The following is a 17,428-nucleotide window of genomic DNA, read 5'->3' as shown; positions in this document are numbered from 1 at the left end:
CCGCCCGCTCGCCCGCCGCTGCCATCGCCGCGGCCGGCGCGGCTACCGCCGCCGCTCGCAGGCTCCCGCCCGGTGATTGCCAAGTGCTTCAGAAATCAGCATCTGGAGAGAGCAATCTTCCTCTCCTGGGAGAGCTGTAATCACAGCTCTTCAGTCCCACCCCGCTCCAGCCTCCCCCTACACACACACACGCGCGCGCGCGCACACACACTCACTCACACACACGCACCGCTGTAGCTTTTTTGTCCTTCCGAGCCGAGGGGTGGCGAGGGTAAAAGGGGTGGAGGGAAGGGAGAAAGGCAGGAGAATAAAGAAAAGGAGCAAGGGGCGGCGGAGGGGGGGGGCGGGTAAAGACGGGGAGTTGATGCAATTTTCTGGTGGGAAATAGCGTGCTCCCAGCGGATCCGCCACCAGCAGCCTCTGCTCTCCCTTAGGTGTCCGGACCGCCTCGTGTGGGGCTCCCTCCCCACGGGGGAGGAAAGCGTTCAGCGCTGCCGGAGGGCCACATGGCCCTCCTTCACACTCACACACACGCACTCACACACACACACACACACACTCTCACACCCCGACACCCTCTCACATGCACCCTCTCCCCGGCCGCGCTCGGCGAGCTGTGTTTCAGCGAGGTGAGAGCGCAGGGAGGGGAAAGGCGACCCCGCGGGGTGCTAGAGGACCCCCCACCCTCCTCCTTCGCCTTGCCGCCAGCTGAGGCAGCGACACGAAAACGGGGCGCCGGGCAGGGCGGGGAGCCAGCAGCAGCGCCCCGCAGACAGAGGCGACCAGACCACTCATCCCAAATACCCCCTCTCCCCCGCACCRCGCACGTACATCTTCCGTACGAACAACTCCCTCCGTGCCTGTGCCCGAGGAAGGCAAGTCCTGGAGGACGGGGGGGGGAGGCAAGGGAGGAGAAACCGGGCTACAAACCGAGGCGCTCGGCCTCCACGACGGCCCCCTCCCCGCCACCGCCGCGCCGGGAGCGGCCCCGACGGCGGGGGCGCACGGGCACGGCCAACCCCTTCCTCGCCCCACACCCCGGGGAAGGGCGGCGGGCAGACAGGCTGATAGGCGAAGGCTTGCCGTTGTGAAGTTTCACTTCTACCGTGAGTGACTGAGAGAGGTAAGAAAGAAACACGCCTACGCAGCTGAAGGAAGCTTCCACCCCAAAACCAACACGCGCCCTTCGTCTGAAAGAAAAGAACAAATTACTCCACGAGCAGACTTTTAACTTGGAACATAAACTAATTTCTGAGGTTTCAGAAAGACCAGATGAGTTCTACAGGGCACCCACAAGCAGCCATAGGGAGAGGTAGATTTATTGATCACCACCACAGTGTAAAGTTATTTCTTAATGCTTTTCATAGACTACATCTTGGAGCCCTTGAATGGACACTAGCCAAGCTTGCTAGACACAGAATGCCTAAGGAGTTTCTGCCCCAAGGAGTTCACAATACAGTGCAGATAATAAATACCATGTAAGATACTATGTAACAACCTCTTCTCTTCTGCTTTTCACTTTTTTTTTGGCGGGGGGTCTTCTTCTGTTGGGTCATCTCCCTTCGTAGATAAGAGCTGATTTGGGGGGTGGGGATTTACTTTCTGCCAGTCTAATGGCAAAATCTCCTGAAGTTTTAACTAACTAGAAGAAACTAGAAAAAGGAAGTCAGCAGCTAAACAGAAGTTACTCAGAGTTATCCTATGGGATACTGTTCATACTCAATATCTAACTGTTTTCATAGTGTTCTAATTTCTTATTAGACTGTTCTTTCTGAAAACAGGTTTTGAAGTGTAGATGTCCACCCAGAATAATTCACTACTTCGCAATACAAAACCTAGTAGGTATTGGTAGGTTCTTCTTTGAGCAGAAGCTTCAGCATCTCTGATATTGACCATTATTTCCCTAAATCCTTTAATCTACAAAGAGCTATTTTTTATCCAGGGGGCAAAAGTGTATGGAGGGAACTCCCTTATACAGGGATTTTGTATTAATAGTAGACCAACTAGGAGCAGAACATGCACAATCGGATCTGGATAATACATTTTAATTCTATTTAAAAGTGTCCCTAAAGAGATTCAGCGAAAACACATCGGATTTTCTGTCTGGCAATTTTAACTGAGCAGCAATTTCCTTACAACTGTCACAATTGCCTTAACCAATGCAATTAGATAGAGGTTTTTTTAATTCAAATTTCACTGTGGTAGTTTTGCACTCAGCTTCCCTTCTCCATGCTTCCCAGCAGCGGCCAAGACACGGGGGCGCTTTCTGTAGGTGTTCACAGCAGTGTCCCCGTGGGGCCCCCCGGACGCCGGCGGCCCCCCGCGCAGCGCCGCCTTCAGCACCACGGACAGCGGCGGGGCGCCGCGGGCGCGGGTCACGCGGCCACCCGCGCTGCGGAGCGGGACATGGGACCAAGCCGGGGGGTCCTGCTCTCACTGGCCCCGGGCTCCACACGAAGCAGTCAAGAAGAAGAAGCGGGGTGAAATGAAGCCCACTCCCACACTATCTTTAAATTTCAGAGGAATTTAGGAATAGGAATGCAGATGGCCCTAACTATTGTACGAGAAACTCTTTCTCGAAAGGTGTAGAATGCACGTTCCGTTTGCTGGAAGGACCTCTCTGTACCGTCCGCTCTATACTATCTACTATTATTGTTCTTCTTCCATAGTTTCCTTCAAATATTGGGCCTTCCTCAAAATACACCAACATTCATCAATGGCATGATGGTCAGAGCGAGGCCAAAAGGAAATAATGAAGGGGGAAGAAGATGGGCAGCATGCCTATAGTCAAGAGAAAATGTATTTCTTACTCCAGAAATCAAAAACAAAAGCTTCTACTTGCATCTCAGTAATGCAGAGTAGTTGTTTACAGCTTGAGGTTCTCCAAAGAAAACTCAAGAGAGCCATCTGCTGTCTTAACCTGTGATAAAATGTGTGCAATTCTAGTCAAAGTGAAGCTTTTCCTAACAGATGGATTGTATGTATGAACATATCAGCTATCTTAAAGACTAGTAACTGCATAAAATTATGCATTTAGGACAAATGGGAGTATCATAGTTATAACATTTGCTGCATTAAAATAGAATTTTATTTCTGATTAACAAAAGTCTGGATATGCAAACAAATGAATAAAAGCAAAACTTGGAGGGAGAAGAGATTTTCAGTACTTTCTATTTTCCCATCTGTTAATTTATCATGGATTTAATGAGTTTTCTAAAATAAGAACATTTTACAATCTTTAAAAGTATTTGTTTTAATGGGTTTTGGAGAAAAGCATTCACCAGATAAAAAAAATGCATGTAAAATACTTGTTTTACTATATAGCTAGGGTATTAAACATTGTTATTTCTTAAATACATTTTGGGCTATATTACTGGAGACTAGGCATACTCTATTCCATCTAATTTAAAAGCTTAAATTATAATGTAACATTTTCAGACCTCAAAGTACAATAAGGGCAAATATACACCATTAATATTTGTGTATATTCAGGTATTAGCAATACATAAAATGTTATTTAAAGGGTTTCCATTTTGAAAAATAAGATTCTATACCTTATATTCTACCCTAACCTATATTCATAGGCTATAAAATTTTAAGATTCAGAAATGCCATCTTTATAGTTTAAGGCCTATGTTCTTTTTGCCACTTACTGTAATTTCTGTATTCAGTTGCATGGAGCTACAAACTACAGATTCACTTCTGGTCAATGCAGATTTGAAGCCAGTACAAAGTTCTTACCCTCATAAACCATTTAGGTACAAACAAAATGTATTACTACATGCATGTCTCCCCCTCCCACTCCAGCCACATTTTCTCCTCGCAGGTGTCCTGAAACTATTCCTCCTATCAAAAACAAAACAAAACAAAAAAAACTAAGAAAATACTCAAAAGACCTTACAAACATAGTTTTTCTAGAAATGTAAAATGCCAGATTACACAATGCTACAAAAACATGAGATCTAGTAAAATTTTTGTTACACTTTCTTGCCAACAATAGGCACACACAGCTTGCTTGTCCTGTTAAATACTCCAGAATATGATGCTTTAAATCAACACTACTTTATATTCTAGAAATGATTCTTCAGTATTATGAATCTAGGAGTTCTTACAGACTCTCAAGAGCTGAAGATCATTTTATGTCCCTGCCAAGGCAATTTCTCCAAAATTCACAAAATGTTGTTGTTATGTCTTTTGGTCACTCCTACTTTATTATAATTATTATTTTTAAGACAATCTCTGCCACAGTTGCAAACAAGATGATTAATTCCTTACACCTTAAACTGCATTCAAATGGAAAAGGCTACTCTAGGAATAAAAGTACCAATCTAGGAGTGACAATTTCACAGTACACATAAGAGTACATCTGGGCAATAAAGAGAATGTAACATCATCCCAGGAAACATTGCCTCAGCAGTGACAAATTCCTTGTTTATTTATTCTAACGTATTAACTGAACCCAAGAACTCAGTGCCTTCAATGAGTTTACCACCAACAGCAGTCTGATTATCAGCAGAGCACTGTTGCCAGCTAGACCTGTGATTCTGAATGATGGAATCGATCAAAAGGTTTTTGAAGGTTGATGGTAATTGTGGTGGGCTTAATTCAAATATCTAAATTCAATTTGCATACAAATACCCTTCCACCCCCCATTTCCACCCCAAATTCAATACAGCTCTACAAATAGGGCCATTTATACATGTGTCTGCATTTGGGGGGGAGGGTGGGTGTTGGTAAGCAACAGTAACTACTAATTCTTGATTTTGTTTTCTTGGAGAACAAAGCTAGAGCAAGAGAGAGAATTCAATTACTTGTGTGAACAAGACTGAAGGAATACAGCAGTGCTTATTCTATAAATTGGCAGGTGCTTAATTTTCAAAAATTAACAACCTAGAAAAATGTTTGTCAACCTAAAGGATCATATTGCTCATGACTATGCTGGCATAAATATATGAAGATAAGAAATCCTTTTCCACACAATTTATGTGCATTCCATGCTTATCATAAGAGTTGTGCAATGAGCTTTAAACAGTTCAAATTTGTTCAGTATTATGTGTTCAGGCATGTTAATCTGGGTACCACTCTCTTATAAGTTACTGTTAATTCATCAGAAGATGATGCAGTGTGAAGCACTGCAATTTAAAAATCCTAAATGCCCCAAACACTTGATACTGGTTGATTAGGCTTTGAAGAACATTAAGAATGAAGTTTATTAAACACAGTAATACATTTCAGAGTGTACAGATATCTATGTTCGTTCACTGTTCTATGTCAAATGCATTCACCTTTCATTCAAAATGCCAAATTTATACCTATTAAAAATGTATTGTTTCCACAGGAGGTCTTAAATAGTAAATTGTTTAAATAGGACAAGTGAACCCCTTTAAATGAGACAAAAAAAATAAACTTCCAAAATGTTGTTTAAAGGACTGTACATGTGTTAGCCAACTTCTTCAGAGGCTTCAGACTTACGCAACCTTATGCATCTAAGTCATTAGAAGAACTGTTAATGCATAATTAATATATATGCAAGAATAAGCTAATCCACCTCACAAGCTAGTACTTCATTAGATTACTAGCTATGCTGAGAACTGTAGAAATATAAATACAGTATACATAACATCTATAAGGAAGTAAGAAGCAGTAAGCTGCTCAGAGCTAGTGGCTCAGCTAGTGCAATATTTCTTCTGCATTGACGAGTGTCATTTCTTTCAAACATGACCTAGGATATATCTGCAATGCAAAGGACTTCCACACTAATAAGGATTCAAAGTCATTTAGGGAACTGAATAAAATTATCTAGTAGAAAAACAGTAGGATAGAACTTAATTAGTCTTAACTGTGTTAGTGTGAAATAGTAAGAAATTTAGCATTGGTTTTACTGTAGTAATGAGTCTCACAAATACTTCTGTGTCAAGAAAAATACCTGCTTTGATTGCTTTTCACAGAATCACAGAATAGTTGAGGTTGGAAGGTCTTGAGAAGATCTTGAGATCATCTAGTCCAACCATCCTGCTCAAGCAGGGTCACCTACAGCATGTTGCACAGGACCCTGTCCAGATGGCTTTTGAATATCTCCAATCATGGAGACTCTACAACTCTCTGGGCAACTTGCTCCAGTGCTCAGTCACCCTCACAGTAGAACAGTTTTCCTTTATGTTCAGACAGACCTTCCTGCACTTCAATTTGTGCCTGTTGCCTCTCGTCCTATCACAGGGCACCACTGAGAAGAATCTGGCCCTGTCTTCTTTACACCCTCCCTTCAGATTTTTATACGCATTGATGAGATCCCCCCCAAGCCTTCTCTTCCCCAGGCTGGGCAGTCCCAGCTCTCTCAACCTTTCCTCATATGAAAAATGCTCCAGTCCCTTAATCATCTTAGTGGCCCTTTGCTGGACTTGCTCCAGTAGTGCCACATCCCTCTTGTACTGGGGAGCCCAGAACTGGACACAGTACTCCAGATGTGGCCTCACCAGGGCTGAGTAGAGGGGAAGAATCATCTCCCTCAACGTGCTGGCAATGCTTTTCCTAATAGAGTCCAGGATATCATTGGCCTTTTCTGCAAGGGCATATTGCTGGCTCATGCCCAGCTTGTCCCCCAGGACCCCCAGATTCTGCTTTCCAGCTGGTTGGCCCCCAGCCTGTACTGGTGTATGGGGTTATCCCTTCCTTGTTGCACTTTGTTCAACCTCACGAGGTTCCCCTCTGCCCATTTCTCCAGCCTGTCAAAGTCTCTCTAAATGCCAGCACAGCCCACTGGTGTATCAGCACAGCCCTCCAGCATATCGATTCCACTGACTAACCTCTTGTTCTACAGGGAAAAAGAGTGAATAGAGATTCTCACTCTTTCTACTATCTTTACAATCGAACTTATATCAAGAGAAGACACATATTACAGTTTTTAACACTCCATCTCTGACATCTTTTATGACTCTACCCGGTTTTCACTCTAGCCTCTACTTCTGTTATTTCTTCTGAGATTAGGTGAAAGAACAGAAATCACCTGAACCGAGAGCAGAATCTGAACAGTGGCATGCAGATCATGAGGCCCTCCAGGATAACTCATCTGGGCCCAAAACTTATCTCCAACCAACCTCTTAAAAACAACAGTCTCTTAACAACAACAAATTACTGTCACTTTGAGGAACAAATCCAAAAAAGTGGCTAAAAATTGAATGCTAAAGTTACAGTTTCTGCAGAGATATGTTTGTGACCTTAACTTTACATATTGAGTAGTCCCCCTGAAGAGAGATTTTTAATTATTAACAACAGAAACATGTCAGTATTTATTTTGCTCCTGCTGAAGCTAACAGCAAAAATCTGCCACCAGAGTGTAATAGCCAAGGCTCCAAAACAACAACTTCCATCAAAACAAAACAAAACAAAACAAAACAAAGCACATTTCTAGTCCACAGAGATGCACAAAACAGTTTAAGAATTAGAGACTTAAAAACAGAGTGGACAGCTTATTCATTAATTCGTCGTACGCACAGCTTAAATCAACATTTGTTATATTTGCTTATCTAGCCACAGCAGGACTTTCTTCTATTTTGCCTGACTTCTGTAACAAGTAGTAGACATAGCCATTATTTTTCCAAATAACTGAAAGTCACTCTAAATGTGCGTCTGTTAAATTTTGTTTTACAGAAACAAAAGAAATGCCATTCCTGAGAGCAGAAATCTGGTCTCAGGCCTACAGCAGATTTCTTCTGGAGTCAGAGCAGTTGACAGAGCTTGACAATATGCAAGCTATTGTATTTGGTTGACATAATGGTCTCAAGTTAAGGCTTTCTACTCTCCATAAAACAGAAAAGACAAGATGATGAACTTATTTGCAATCTCTTGACTAGAATAATCAGAAAAATTATCCTTAATACATTTTCTGTGGATTAACACACATTGATTTATGCTGCACAAGTTCCAGAAAAAATTATGCCCTATAGAACAGTAGCCTTCAATACAAAAATCTCCAGCTACAAAAAAAAAAAAATCTTGGCTCCCTGGATAACTGTGATTCGGGAAATTTTTACTAGAATATACATAGGGAATTGTTCCTTACATAGACATTGACATTACATGACAATATTTACTGGTTTTACTTTACAAGTGATATTTTCATAGAGCAGTTAAGTCATTTAGCCTTTCTGCTGATGAAATAAATACTAGTGCATACACACAACACATGATATATGCAAGTATAAAATACATTTATATATGTAAAATATTTTTATTATAGTATTTTACATATGTATTAAAGAATACTCATGCATTTTTGAAAATTTGGGATGGTTAGTAAGTGGATATTTTTATTCAGCTGCTTTGCCTGACTATCATTTAAAAGTAAATAACCTGTCAGCATATGACATGATGATATATGAATCCCAATTAAATCCTGAAATTATATCATCTTTTGTCTTAAATTATTCTGAAACTCAAAATGCCATCCAAACAATATATACACATATATATAAATGTAGTCCAAACTTACCGACAGTGTTGTTTTAAAGTCCTTCCATATATTCATTTCAAATCCTTACATAAGTGTTTCTCACTTTCCTCACGAAAACACATGATAATGTGAGACAAAGTATCATCTGTTATGTTCTCAGATGTTAAGAACAAGGGAGTTATGGATTTTAGTCATCCCACAGAGATCACTTGATATTATTTTGAAGGTGTAGACAAGGACAAAAGCCCTGAAACCTAAAATCCTGCTCTTTTCTTGTCCTAGAGGCAAGGTAACACAGTATTTCTCTGGGTACTGCTAATCAGGACAAGACAAGTCTCTGAAGGGAGAAAAAGTAGACACAGTACAGCCCTGGGTAGTACATCCACAGGGAAAGCTTTCATCTCCTCTGAGAGCCTTTCATAGAGGCACTTCCCTTCCCTTGGGGTTCAGACACAATCCGTTTTCTGTAACAGCCGTGTGTTGTGTTTCTCTCTTTCCAAACAAACAGAAAATTCAGTGCATTCTCTACTACTTCTATTGAATGGTGTAAATTAATGACAGATACAAACCTTTGAAAAGAAGTACACCCCAGCTCCTCTTTAGTTAATTTAGATATTCACAAGTATTTGACATGATAAATGCAATTTGTATTAGCATAGAAAGCTACTTTTCTTTTTTCCTGTTAATGTTTCTCTCATTCTACACTATTTTCTTTGACTGAAAGTTTTTCTTTGCTCTGACATACTATTGTTAAACAACAGGAGCAACAACAAAAAATCTACTATAAAAACTAATAAGAAAACATTTATTAAAATCACTTTTTAGATACTAGGCTTTTCCTCCCGTCTCTCTGATAATCAGTCTACTTTAAGCTTCACCATAGCTAGTGGTAATTGTTAGTACCAAGCTGCATGTTTCCACTTTATTTCTTCCCAAATAGAAACATTAATTTCTTCTGTAAATCATTTATACTTTTAAGAAAAAACTAGCAAAACTAGCAATGGATGTTTTGACCTAAAAAATGAACTTAAGAACTTAACTTCTTGCCTATCTTGTTACTCACATAAATTAGAAAATCAAGTTTGAGTTCATAGTCTTTAACTATGTTATCCTTTATTTTAAAGATGTAGCAGTTAGAATGTCATGAATACTGCAAGTATTTCTGTGTAAGTCTTGAAACAAATATTGCAACACCTGCTCATGTCATTCTACTGACATTACTGGCTATCAGTCCAATTACCATAGCAGTTATTATTAGCAGCAATAGCATAAATACTCCTAAAATGGTGACCCAATTTTACAACACAGTCCTACAAACCTAAATTAGGAAATATCTTGCAGTCAAGACTGTTACCTCATCAAAACCTTTCAACAGTATAACACTCTAATGTGCAGTGCAATTATCTGATTTGCCAGCAGTGGACACTGTTACTCTAGTTATCCGCAGGTATATTGACTGGGGAATAACTTGCAACACACACTGGTAAATTCTTCTTTTACTACTTGCACTGCTGTAAGAACTTGAATTAATCGTACCAAATAAAAGCTCAGAAAAAATTTTAAGGTAGCAATGTTTTTCAACATTTCTGTGATAACAAATGGACTGTGCCTTTCTTAAAAGGAAAGAAAAGAAACTTTAAAAAATAAATATAGACTTATTCATGTGGGACTGCTTTTTCATGATGACTGTTTTAAGTCCTAGAAGATGTTTTGAAACAAAAAATGAAAATTCGTTCTCACCTCCTTTTCTCAGCAGCATGGTTATCACAATGAAGCTGTAAACCTTTCCAAATGTCTTACCATTTTGCATTGTTTCTATAATATTGTTAAATTCAGCAACCTACAAAATTCTAAACAATATATTTACTTCAGTAGCCTGTACTAAATGTTGCATAATATAATCGTTCAAAATCTGCAAAGGATATGTTTTATCCACAGACGTTTTACAGGCAGTTTAAAGTTAAGCTGAAGTGTAGATGTCAGTTACGGAGAGAAAATAGATAGTTACAGAGCAACTTCACAGAGTTACGGAAGGATTAGCTTGGATTCTGCCTAGCTAGTTGGAAGAGAGTTTTTGTTCCACTTAGAGGTAGAAAGAAAAGCTAAGAATTTTAGAAAAGTAATGCAACAGTTTTATCAGAGATGATATATGTATTATCTTCTTAGTCGACATTACAACACAAGCAATCACCTCCTAATCTCAATATTCAAATGACAAGTTAAGCGACGCTGAAAAATCCCCATCATTCTAACACTATTACATAAATCCACTTTTTATTTAAGAATATGTAGTATCTTAAGAACATAATAGTCTTTATTTCTCTAGCTAATGTTACATTTTAAACTTACATACTAAGCTTACATTTTCAGCCACTAACGAAATAAGTCTAACGAAATTGTGTATACAGAGGACAGTCAGAAAGTCTACAAGAACTATACTTTTTGTCAGGTGAAAAGTCCGATCAGCATGCAGGTCCAACCACAACCTTTTCTTTTTCTTTTCTTTTTTTTTTTTTTAACTCTTCACCTTGATTAGTAAACTGACTTGCTATGCAGTTACTAGAGCTGACAAAGTTGCATATGAAGCAGGGAGTGGGGGCGACGCCTTTACAGTGGTAGGATAGTCTCAGATCAGCCTAAGCCTACTGTGAAATTGCATCCCAGAAAGCTGGGAAGCACAGAAGGGTTGGTGTGAGGTCTAGCTTCTAGTCCGCAGCATTTCAATACTTGAGAAGCTTGAGCATCCACTGGGTAAACAACCCTTTCTTGTTCACAGCCTCTTGTCTGGATCAAATGACTTAGAAGCCTATCGGTCAGTGGATGAATAAAACAGAAGAGTTGGACTAGACTGAGAAACTGCTGAAACTGTCCCCAGTCACGTTACCTCTTAAACGTGTTCAGCCTTGAGCACAGGTAGGCAGAACACTGTCCCTTCCCAAAGATCACTCTTCTTGGTCACCACTATCTTGAAACTTAATTGCCACTGGCGTACATGCTTGCTCTTCAAACTCAAGTCTTTGGGACTCATTTGCTGCTAGCAGTCTCCAAGTGTCCCTTGCCTTGTCCTTCAGTATTCAGGCAAGCCAATGTAGCCCTTTGTGTTTTTAAAAAATAATAAAATAAAACAAAATTTTCTCCCCAAATCTCAAAGCTTTTTTGACTTTTTTCCAGCCTTAGTTTAAGCGCTATGGAAACTTGCTTTAGCCACAGATGTAGGGAGGAAGTGCTAAATTAATACCAGGAAACAACTTGATCACTGGAAGCTCTCTTTGATGCAATCCAAAGCTGTGCTCTGTAAATAATAACTGGAGAGCAGTTCTGGCTATGCTACGCTGATAAGGAAGAACAGAACTCATCAGAAATGGAACATACGGGCAGCCAAATTGCTGTGAAGCATAGCTCCTTGAATAATATTTTTCTCTCTAGAGACAAAGTGATCCTTCCTGGGGCTTAAAGAACCAAATATAAACAATCTACACAACATCATTTATTGTGAAAAGAGGTATTTACTTATTACTGCAATTTTACACATGTGGAATAGGGTACTAAGTGTCACTCATATCTGCAAGTTTTTGATGGTTTTGCTTAAAATTGTTTTATAATATTAGAAGAAATAGCAGTGCTTTGATGACATTCACCTTTTTTAAACTGATTGTTAAAAAACCTTAGATATAGGTAGACCAACTTGCCATAGAAATTAATTCTGATTATTTCAAATCTCCTAACTGAAAAAGCAAACTGTCTTTCAGTATGTTGTATAAGTAAGACTAGTACTTTGTATCATTTCCTGTGAAAAACACCAATATCTTTGCAGATCAGCTTCTTCATTATTTCAAGATTTGGCCCATGCCTAAGTGAATTTGTCTGCTTAACAGTGCTGAAGGGTTAGGGGAAAGCAAAGAAGCACAATAATCTGAAATAATAATGCTTTGTGATATTTGTCATCAGCATCTGCAAATACCCTTAAAGCTTTATTCATGCTTTTGCAAACAGATAAAAATACACAAGCCTAGAAGTTACAAAATTACAAAGCTTTTATTTATTAAAAATATCAAGTTTTTAGATCAAAAGCATAGAAGTGACCACTAAGTTTACTGAAGCCTAGTTTCTGTTCAACATAGAATAATTTAGGTTGAAAAGGACCTCTGGAGGCCCACTTACAAACATATTTGTAAATCAAGATCTGTGCATGAAAACCTGGATCTGAACAGCATACAGATGTTTCTAAGATGGCCCACAAAAAAAATGGTTTGTGGAAAAATTGTCAAGATTCTCAGGAGTGCAAGAGCATTTTACTAGCATGCAGAAGCCAGAGAATAACGTTGATTACTCTACTTCTAGTGTCAATGCTTCTGCCTCAAGCATGCAATATGCAGTGCAAGGAACTCTACTGAAGTCTAAAGGACAAATAATATGCTTAATTTAATACATACACAGAAAAGTTCACATGACTGGTGGCAAAAAATGATAAATGGAAACAAATGGGAAAAATATATCAAATCTTTATTTTTCACTTCAAGGAAGTCAGTAGAGACCACTATAATTTTTTTTAATATCACTAGGCTTGGAGAACACAACTTTGCTTTCTTCCTTTGGGTGAGGGGCAGAGATACTTAAATTCTGTTTATAAGCTGTTCATATTAATCAAAGAAATTTCAGAAGATTTGTTTCCCATTACTCGAAGAAGTAACAGAAGTACTTCTGCAAGTACACTCACAGAAGATAAGCTCACATCAACTCAAAGGCAGCTGAACTATGTCTTAAAACAGATCTTATGCTTCTGTTTTACAACAGGATTTTTTAATTGAAAATGTATGCAAAAAATGTTAAAAATATTTTATTTGATAGGCTTAGAAGGCCTATTTATGATCAGAAAACCTTTTAGAAGAACATATTAAACATTCCATAAAAGAACTTGGTGTTAGTGGTTTAAACCCTGCCTGTTCCTTACCGGCTTGGGATGGCAAGGGTTCTTCTGAACACAGACAATATTCACAACCATCTTCCAGCAGATTTTCAAATAATGAGTTTTTATATCCTTGATTAAGAATGATGAAATTCAACATTTCACATTCAACACTACACATGAAAAGAATCTGTATGTGGTCTTAGTAATGTGAAAGTCCACATAAATTTAAATACGAATATCAGTGGCTCGCTGACAGATTATGCAGCTTTGTTCTCAAACTCAAAAACAAGGACTTACTTCTCCAAAGGTTACCATGGGACAAGATTTCTTTAATTTGTACTTAAAAAGTCCTTCTTTAATAATTATACTTTGAAAAACCATAGATTTATACATACACACATGATTACATACAATTTTCCCACTGCTCAAAATAAAATGTAAGACTGGACTCTTGAAAACAGAATTTCATATCCTATCAAGATCAGATGAAAAGGAAAAGATAGCTGGAAGATGGGCAGGCATAAGACTAAATGAACATTAAAAGTTCTCAGAATTTTTTTACTATAAGAAAAAAAAATTGCAAGTATGTTATATGTACACTCAATCATATGAATGAACACAAAGACATTAAACTGACTAAATAATACATTAACTGAAGTTGTTCTTCAGAGAAACCAGTGAACAATTTAGTGATCCAAGCAAATTTCAAATCCAGTTAAAAGTGAATGAAGTTTGCTTTCTTCATTCTAAGTGTTCAAGAAAAAAATGAGACTATAAAAAACCTTTCTGAACTGAAAGAACAAATTTATTTTGCACACTAAAAAAAAATTGTGCTTTTTCTTTTGTAGAAACAAAAGTCTTCTGTAGCAAAATGTAAATAAAATTATATTTATTTATTTTTAGAAGCAAAACCATTTCCTGGGTAAAGATATCATAGTTACTAATCAACAAATCTGATATTACTGCAACTAAAATCCATATCATATCCTATCATAATATATCATATCTGGCAGAACTAGAGCTAGAGCAAACATTTTAGGAGTTGCAGGCATCACCAACTTTAAGAACAAAACAGAAGGAATGCTAACACTTCTAGTGAAAAATCACAAGTGGAGGTTTAGGGAAAAGCCTTGCTTTGTGCCCCATATTGATCTGCTTCTAACAATAACTAGGACTGAGGAATCAATAGATTTGATGGGCAAATCCCATTCATGACAATGTTGCCTTAACGTGAATTATCACAGAGTTTAAGTCAACGGGGACCTTCAGAGTGGTAACATCCTGTATGTGAAGGCATTTGGCTTACAAGGATTCTTAGTTGCTGCATCCAAGACCCCAATTTTCTTCCCTTGATTCCAAAGGAAATCTTTATATTTAGGCCCAGACCCTTAATTCTGCTTTTCTGAAAAACATCTCTAATGCTTAAAACAGTCTAAAGTATATAAGAGCTCCTATAAAGGATTACACCAATAAAAAAGCTTGAGATAAGTTTTTAAAAAGGAAATTTTCAAAGATATTCAGAAAAAAAGCTATTAATTTTCAATAGTTAATAAATCATTGTTTAAACAAGGCTTTCTCTATTCCAGCATCAACTGAAATATCTTGGACTTTATTTCTTCATCTTTATACTGTTCACACTGATTGGAGATCTTTAAGCCATTTAAATTTTCTCACAAGAGCCAACAAGGATGCTAATTAAAGGATTATGTAAAACAGCTTTAGTATGGAGGCCTTGAAATATTATAAATGATCAAGCATTACTGACTTTCACACATTCAGTTATGTTTGCTGAAACTTTAGTAATTTTGTAATTTAGTAATTTAGCAATTTATAATACAAAATTGCAGCTCTGATCATTTTTCCTTGTTATTTGGTGAGGCCCTGAACGCACCTCAGTACAGATTTCCTCTCTCTTCTCGTTATGCTTAGATCAATATTCTGACATATCACCAAAACCTAGTCTGCAGCTACCTTGCTACATAGCATGGCTCCCAGTGTGATATCACCTTTGAAATGAAAAAAATAAGAGCTTTATTATTTTGCTAACAGAAATGAATAGTACTATGTTGGCACTTATTCTGCATATGTTAAAAGCTAGACCACCTCTTCCACAGTTTCTTTGCAGAGAAGTAGCAAGATATCATGTTAGTGGTGGATTTTTTTTTTTTTATGGGGGGAAGGGTGTGAGAGCATTAGATGAAAATCTGAGGTGCTCTTTGTGGTAAGGCACTCTGAGACATTATCTGAGAAGGAAGATGAACATCAGCTCCCTTAGCACACTGAATCTAAAAGAATATCCCCATTCTAAAACCCATTTCCTATCAGGTAAGTATTTGTATTAAAATACTATATAATTAAAGTTCATTTGTCTTTTGTATGTGCTTTAGTGCTAATTTTGTTCACTAAATTAAAAGGCAGCTAAAAGTTATAAAAAACTACTTGAATTAGTCTGCCATAAAATGAACGTTATACCTTATTTTGTTGAGAGAGAGAGGACACAATTTATACTTCTCCTAACCACCAACATGTTTTGATATTTCTATGGGAAAATTAATTTTAATATCTTTTGAATTTAAGGGCAAGCTAAAGCTACTGCCCTGCTCTGGATTGCTCTGCTCCAGACGAAAACAAAAATACAAACAAAAATCCCCTCTGTTTTTCTAAGATCTCCTTGTGGATATCCAGCTTCCAAATGAAAGTTAATGAGGACAAACTAGAGCTTCCAGGCTTTCCCCACACCTTTCCTGCGTTCGTTTTCTCTAGCTTGGCGGACAGCCTCATTAACTCCCCTGTCACTCTGCTCCATCACTTTGCCTTCACTGACTTGGCCTTGCTACCAGAAAGCCAATTCTTGCACACTGTCAAGATCTAATCCCTTTATTTTTGCACTCAGTTCTCCATTATAAATCAGACACACTAACAAACTATTATTTAATTTGTTTTCGGTCCAGTATAATCACATCCTATGCTCTGCTTTTTGGAGGGTCCTTTTTGTATACCACCAAAGTCTAACCCCAGTGTGATGGTCATCATTGGCGCTCTTTGGAGGGGGTCTGACACTCACTGCTCCTCTGCATGTTTGGTATCTAGTGCAGGGACTAAATCTGTGTGTCATCCAGGCCACGACAAAACCCACAGCCCAGCACCGATCCCCATGTGTTAACCTTTTCTAATTTCATCACTTATCCATAGTAGTAATGGTTTCCTCCCATAACACAAAAAAGTGAGAGGAAATCAGTGCTAGAGTCAGAGCACATGGAAAGTTCTGGTGAATAGCACAAAACGGCGCTTCCTTTAATCTAACCTTGCCTAGTGTAAATAGGGCCATAATCTCAAGGGTCTGTGTCCTCCTTTAGTATAACAGTAATTACTACTCCTAATAGCGGAAAGGAAGAGAAATCTGAAGAACAGTAGGTAGATTTAAAGAGACAACGCACAGTTTGCTCTCTGACCCACTCATTATTATTGTCCATTTTAGGTAATTCCCTTCCTTACCCTCTCCCGCCACCTCATGACAAATAAAAGAACAAAAACATCCAAAACAGATATCAAACACTCACTAAAATTTTATGAGTGTAAAAAAGAAATCAGGATGTGTTCTTTCAAAGCTAAGAGCAGACTCATCCAGAACAACCTATCTCCTTTGTAATGCTGCCATAAACTATTGCATTCCAATTGAAAATAGTTACAAATTTATGACACACAGACTTAAACAAAAGCCAAGGTAATGCAGTCCAACTCAGAAGCTCAACAGTAAGATATGTGAAATGCTACCCTACTACTCCCTCTATATACGCTAACCAGCTAGCTGCAGAAAGAGCAACAATAATGCTTAAACTATCCTCAAACACCATTGTTATGTACAACATAACAGTGAGATGGYGGAGTTCAGGATCCTGCGAGGAGGCAGCAGGGCACTAAGCAGGATCGCAACCCTGGACTTCAGGAGAGCAAACTTTGGCCTCTTCAGGGACCTACTTGGAGGAATCCCATGGGTTAGGGCCCTAGAAGGAAGGGGGGTTCAAGAGAGCTGGTTAATATTCAAACATCACCTCCTCCAGGCTCAAGAG

General features: G+C 38.6%; 1 protein-coding gene across 3 annotated transcripts in view; it reads right to left on the bottom strand.

The window, feature by feature from the left end:
• FGF14 (fibroblast growth factor 14) overlaps positions 1-17,428 on the bottom strand; it is a 422,090-nt gene that overhangs the window by 138,264 nt on the left and 266,398 nt on the right. The window lies entirely within an intron of this gene.

This window comes from Apteryx rowi, unplaced genomic scaffold (genome assembly GCF_003343035.1).
Source record: "Apteryx rowi isolate R43461 unplaced genomic scaffold, aptRow1 scaffold_242, whole genome shotgun sequence".
Lineage (NCBI taxonomy): Eukaryota > Metazoa > Chordata > Aves > Apterygiformes > Apterygidae > Apteryx > Apteryx rowi.
Note: the sequence above shows the minus strand (reverse complement) of the source record. Positions and strands in the feature narration are given on the sequence as shown.